The sequence below is a fragment of the Anas acuta genome, chromosome 7 (genome assembly GCF_963932015.1).
Source record: "Anas acuta chromosome 7, bAnaAcu1.1, whole genome shotgun sequence".
NCBI lineage: Eukaryota > Metazoa > Chordata > Aves > Anseriformes > Anatidae > Anas > Anas acuta.
In genome coordinates, this window is record NC_088985.1 from 34,640,281 (window position 1) to 34,647,275 (window position 6,995).

Consider the following 6,995-nt stretch of genomic DNA (forward strand, 5'->3'; position numbering starts at 1 on the left):
AGCACGGGAAAAAGCGAACAGAAATGGATAAAATAAAGACGAAATGAAAAAAAGGGGTTTGGGCCAATCTGTCCCCGCTGAGCCGTGTCCCCAAGCACCACGTCCAACCCCTCCCTGAGCACCCCCAGGGACGGTGCCGCCACCACCTCCCTGGGCAACCCGTCCCAACGCCTGGCTGCTCGTCCTGAGGAGAAATATTCCCTAATTTTCAGTCTAAACCTCCCCTGGTGCAGCCTGAGGCCATTCCCTCTGGTCCTATCGCTAGTTACCTGTGAGAAGAGGCCGACCCCAGCTCCCCACACCTTCCTTTCAGGGAGCTGTAGAGAGCAATGAGGTCTCCTCTGAGCCACGAGTAGTCAATGTGCACTTTTTTTAACCCAAAAGAAGAAGAAATGCGTGAAAAGATACTGAGACTATTTCCCTTTTTATATAACCCACCTCACTAAAAACAAAACCAAAGCAAAGTCTCAGCAGTGCTGACTTCTGGATGCCTCTTGACTCATAAATTGCCCTGACAAGTCTATCTACGCTGCAAAATCTGCAGCTTTTCCACAAAGAAAGCGCGGTCTATTGGGTTGACAGCACCCAGGATTTGCATATCTCCCCCCACACAAACACAACCCCATGGAGATGTCCTGGAACCCTGTCAGATCTCCTAACCAAGCGGCTCAAAGCCCGCGTGGCAGGGAGCAGCATCGCGTATGCGGTTGGAGAAAAATGCCCTCGGAGGCAATTTCCCAGTGTGCAGTCAGCTGGGAGGAGAGCAGAGAGATGATCCCAAGCTCTTTGTAAATCCGAACCCAGTCAGGCTCGATCCTAGTAGTATATTTATGTCTCTAACTAGCCTAATTCTGCCAGGGAACAGTGCCCTGCATCTGCTGCCGAAGCTGAACGCTCAAAGTATTCAACGCTAAAAGGTTGTGCCTTTGGTGCTACATTGCAAAATATGTTTCACAATCATGTGTGTCGAATGAAGGCATGGTTGCACTGTGCCAAGTTTCTTCTTTAAGTCCAGAAACAGTCATTATCTAGGAGCAATTGCAACCCTTTTTTCTACTTAAAGGTATGATTTATTTGTGAGACGCCTACAATTTTAAGGCTGGAAAAAAGCAATGAACCGATTTGAGTATTATATTTTGTCACAGTTCATCTCTGGTGTAAGGAAAAAATGCCTGAGTCTAGCCTCACTCCCAGGGAAACAGAGGCCATGTATCCAAATAAGCACTGCACACTCATGTCTGAAATGTGGAGTCTCAAAACCAACCAAACCAATAACCCTGACGCAAGAAAGGGCTTGCTCTCTTTTGGATCCTGCAAGTCTGAAAGACGAGGGGAAAAAAAAGGTTACATGCTCAAATACAGGCATAGAACAGAATGTGTAGATACTACATGTAAATTTATTTTTTAAAGCTGGTATGGGCTTATTTTGAGATAAAAAGAAATACAAGTGTGAAGTAACTCTCATCTGGAGTCTGGTTATTTAACATCTGAGAGAGACTGACTGTAAACTCCTACATAATATAGGCTCGATCACAATTTTTTGTAGGATCATTGCAATCCTTCTGTGAATCACTTTCTTTCCTCTTTTGTTTTTGACATTTAAAATCAAGACACTGAAAATACCCACTTTTCTTGTATAAATGTTATCAAGCTGAAATTTTAAATTGTTCACATTTTTCACGGTGGTAGCTGTTACCATAGATCTTGAAGCAGCTGCTGTCAGCTAGCTGTAGTATTTCTTGTGATTTAGAAAAAAAAAAAAAAAAAAGAAAAAGAGAAATAATAATAATAATAAAAAAAAAAAAGCAGCAGCTTAATGTGTGCTGTTTAGTTACCTGTCGGTACCTAAAAGACTCCACATGACAGCAACCAAAACATGAGAAACGGAAGACTCGACATTTTCCCATTTTGCAACAATTTGCCCCACAGAAAAGAAGAAAACCTTGACCTACTTGAGAAAAGAGGGTTATTATATTCATTGTGCTTATCCAGAAAATACAGTCTGACGTCCACGCAGACCATACAGTCACATGGAGGAACAAGTTAAGTCATGCCAGTCGTTAGGCATAATGCCGCAGCTCGCTCTCTGGCAGAAATGCTCATTGAAGTCAGGGGGAATTAGGCATGTGAAGAGGCTGAGGAATTGCATCCCGGCTTATGGTTGTTATTTTCTTCCCCAGGGGTAGGGCCAACACCCTCGCCTGTTAACCACAGCCTTGGGTGCTGCCTGGGCGAGGTGGGTGCGTTGTGGGGCCAAAGGCGGTGCTGGGGGAGCGCTGGCGTAACGGGACACTTACTGCTCTTGCTGTTCCGTTCCTTGGTGGCCGTGACGGCTCATTGCTCAGCTCAGAGGAAGAGTTACTCACCGCAGGGCATGACCTACACCAGTCAGCAGCTTGGGTGTGGAGCCCGTCCAAGTCACAAGGCTCGGGGGTGCAAGTTCACAATTAGCTAATGCTGGTGGAAGTCTTGGGTGCTGGCAGGCGGACAGTGCCACCCCTCTTCCTACCTCTAGGAAAGCCACAAGGGTCGTTTTCACCCGTTCTCCTGTTGTCCATGACATGCTGCCACTCAGAAAAAAAAAAAAAAAGAAAAGGAAATAAAAGGTTAAAAGGTGATGCTACTCTGTGACCCTGGTCTCTTATTTGAGACATATGTCTGAACGAGATGTGAGAAGGTGAAGGGGCTTTGTTATCATCATGACAAGACACCAATGAAGGATTTCAGGAATTTTTCTACTTGTACACTTTCTTATTTGTAGATGAACTTTCATTAGTGAGAGTTGAAGTTCATGTGGATTTTTCACAGAACCTGGTCCATGGAAATTGCTGTCTGTGGCCCATGGATGTGTTATTCTGGCTGTTTACGGACAGCAGGATCCAACATTGAGGTATTTCTTGCAGGACCAGAAAGTTTAGTCTTTCCTGCAGCACAGCTAGGATATCTTACCATGCGGTGTGTCAGAGCACAGAAACAACAAATGTAATTCATGCACAGCACATCTGCCTTTCACAGCGAGTTAGGGGTGTCTTTCTTAGCCTGTATTTTTCAAGATAGTTTGGCAAAACAGAGCACAACCCCATTAAAATCAGTGCTGTGTGATCGAGTGGATGTCCCTTAACCAGCTTAAAGCACCACGAACATCCCTTGGAGCTGATACTCCTATTTCAAGATAAACCTTGAGTTACAGTTAACACTGAGCCTCCCCAGTTTGCTTGTTGTCTTATTTTACCAAGATTTCAATGATACTCTGCTTGTTAGATGACAGCATGGATAACTGAATTATAAAATCGAAATAGTTCTTGTCTTCTTTAGGCATTTTTTCCAATATCTGAATTTATATTCCACTATTTTCCTTTGCAGTTTATTGATGCTTGCGTCCGGAGCCTTCCACAAATGAGATGTGACATTTTGTTTGTGTGTGAAACCCAGATTTAAGGGTGAGCAATAAGCTTTTCTATTTCTAGAGCTTGTAGGTAATTTAATTCAATGACATAGGAAGAGAGAAATGTAATTTATTTATATATTTCTGGTGGTCATCACATTCCTTGGGCATGACACTACCAAGAGGAAACAATCTGGAGATAATCTGAGGAAAACAACTTTCAGATGCACCAACATGGATTAAAAGAGCTGTGTATCCTCAGCTCACTCAGGAGTGGATTTCATTTTTCTCTAGCTCCAACAAATTACCCATTTACCTGCAGTCCCAGCAGCAACATGATCCAAGTGTGAGATCCACGAGAGCAGCAAGAGGGCAGGAATCTGAGAATCCACAGGATCTGCATTTTCTAGCATAAAAAAAATCAGAAATAGTACAAGAAAATCCAAAGAAAATGGGAGCAAGACTAAGCCAGTTTGAATTTCAGGCTTTCAAGTGCCTATCATGAGTTTGCTTCTTCCTTGTATGAAAATATTTTGATTTTGATCCTGCAGACCTTCTGCTTCTGGACTTCCATCAGCTTCATTCTTGGATTTTATCGGGACAGTGGCTTCTGGAAAGGAGAGCCTGGAAATTGCTTTACCTGCTCTCCACACTCCCAAAATCTAACCAAGCTGGTGGTTGTAGCTGTCAGGAGAGCAGACAGAAAATGAACACAGATACAGCTGGGTGTGTAATAAGAACGAATATCTTGCCATTCGGGTGAATCTGAGGCCTGAGCCCTGAACATCTGGCTGCACTTCATCTCAGGAACTGGGAAACTGTCCTCAAAATCCTACATCCCCGCGGGCCCTGCTGCGGTGTGTGTGCTTGGCATTGCCCCGACAGGGACTGCTGACCTCGCTAAGTGGTGGGCAATCATCTGCTCGGGGCTACTGTGCCTGGAACCGGAGAGCTTACGCAACGCCTGGCCCCAGTCAGACTTTAACTCGGCCTCCTCGCGGGGGCAGCTTAGCGAGGCGACCCATTTCATGGCCTGCCACTTGTCCTGACCTCAGGCTGACTGCTGGCAGCTCCCGAACTTCCCCCTTCAGGACTTTACGCCAGCCTGAGATGCTCCAGAATACCAAATAATTCAGAAAATTAGAGGTGTTTTCGGCACACGTTAGAACAAACGACTTTGCTTTGAAGGCCGTTGTTTCAAAACACTTTCTTTCATAATGATTGTTTTAAAAAATCACACAAACCGAGATATTAGTACTAAGTAAAGCATATTGCCAAAAGTGAGATCTTCAGGAAGGAGCACGGTCTTGCCAGAAATGTCCTTCCCCTAAGCCGCCACGTGGCTGTCCCTTAGAAGGGGCAAATAAACCGGGAAAGCAAAGCACTTAATCCTTTCTTTGCTCTGCAGCTCATTTATCGTGTCTTCAAACTAATGCTCTGCCCTGACAATTCCCGTGCAGTGCAGCATCCCCCGAGTCCTGCCGGGTTGTTTTGGGGGCAGGGACTGCGTGATAAGGAGCTGTCAGGCCCGTGGCAGCACGCAGACACGGCCCCAGAGGCTGTAGGGCTGTAGGGCCATGGAGTTGACCTTGCCCGAGAGGACAAGGCTTCAACTCAGCTGATTTTTTTTTTGAGTTTGTAATGCCAGGTGCCTGAAGGTCCATAGGTGCAGAACCCGATGTCTTTTAAGGTTAGCCTTGCGCAACATCTGTGCATCTTCGTAGATCCTCTCCTTTAGAAATAAATAAATAAAGGGACTTTTTCGTTGAACAGTGGCAGCAAAACTAATGATCAAAGCCACCAGAAGTCAGCATGTGTGGCGTGATTTTTAAAGGAGTCAAATATTTTATTTGTGCTGGATTTGTACATAGGGCTGGTATCTTTGGAAGTGTTTCAGAACGTCAGGGGCTGCTTGGTGGAAAAGCCTGAATCCTGCACGCCACTGAAGTCTCTCTGCAGTGTTAGGACATGCCTAAGCCCCGTGAAATACCACGTTTTTAATTACATTCATCATGCGGCGTTATACAGAGCATGGAAAAGGAGACGATCAGCCTGAGAAAGAAGTTGGCTTGGGGACTCTTCGGTGTTTGAAGGGGAAAATGTGAAGGGAACTGAGTTTAATGCAACAATCCCTTGCTAAAACAGCACGCAAAGTGCCTCAGTAGGGGGCTAAAGGAAGCTCGTGAATAACGAGCACACATCACTGTCTCCCAGAAGCTTTTACTCAGTGCTCGACCAGAAATCAGCCCCACACCACGGGCTTTCTGTGGCAGGGCAGTGCCGCACACGTCTGCTCAAGGTGACTTCAGCTGATACGGGGTCACAGCGGCAAACAAAAAACTGTGTTCGGCTCTAATGACGCAAGAACCCTATTATCAATTTTGCTTCGGGAGGATTTCACCCTCCTAATGTTTTGCTAGACGTCTGGTCTGGCCTGCGAGTTGTAAAGCTGCGGGAAAGCAGACTTTGGCCTCCTGTGTGAGCAATATATGGGGCCAAAGCGGCACTGCCCCATCAGTCCTGAGCCATTTCACCACTTAGCGGGCCGATGGGGCACTCAATAGATCGGCTCTTCTATTTCATGAGGCCTTTGATAAACACACGGGTACCTTACCTTGCCTTTCATCACCTCTCTAAATGTACTGTACAACCACAAAGGTGCTGTACAACCAGCAGGCCACCAGCCGTGGGATCGGAGATGCTTTATGAAACTCTTTCATGAAACACTTCCCACTGAGGAGCTTCCTCGTCACAGCTCCCTGACAGGGGGTTAAGGACACCAGGACAACAGAAACCTCAGCTCATCCTCAGCTCAGGAAGCTGTGCATACACAGCTCGTGGCTTATAATGCTTATTACTTGATCGTAGCTAATGATATGAGAGAGAGAGAGAGAGGGAGGGAGGGAGGGAATTAAGTTTTAATTTTCCAAAGCCTTGTATTACACAACAAACACCGATTTTCTTCACTGAAAATGCTTGGCCACCAGCCTTGCCATACACAGGTTTTATCTTGGTGTATTTACCAAGATCAGTCCTCGGTATATTTAATTGTTTGCTGTATTTTTACAACTTTGAAACCCATCTGTATGAGTTGCTGGTGCTGACACAGATCTAAAAGTCCGGTTCCATCGGCATTTCCAGCATTCCCCTGGCTTTGATGCCGTGGTGCTCCCCTGCGCGCTTCTTTCATTAGTAGCTTAAATGAAGTTGGTTTCCAAAGCGCCTCTGTGGGGTTTGGACCACTAGTATTTTTGTTCCCTGTGCAGACCAAAGGTACAAAACATTTTTTTTATTATTTTTTGGGCAAATATGAGCACTATCTGAGTCATGGCAAGGCTCTGCACAGGCTGCGTGCCCCAGGTGTCCCCAGCAGCTGCCGATGCTGCTCCTACAGGCGACATGAGGGGAATGAGGCTCCTAACTCCCCTCTTCTCTCCGGAGCATTTTAATTCAAAACCCTTTTAATCTGATACAGATGCAATTTTTTTGCTCTTTACACATGGGACTTTCTTGTGATTCCTTTTAGCATCTACATTCGGCCGTGAGTAAAGCTAATTTATGCCCGTGCTTGAAAATATTTTACAACTCCGTCTCCAGAACGGCTAGAGAT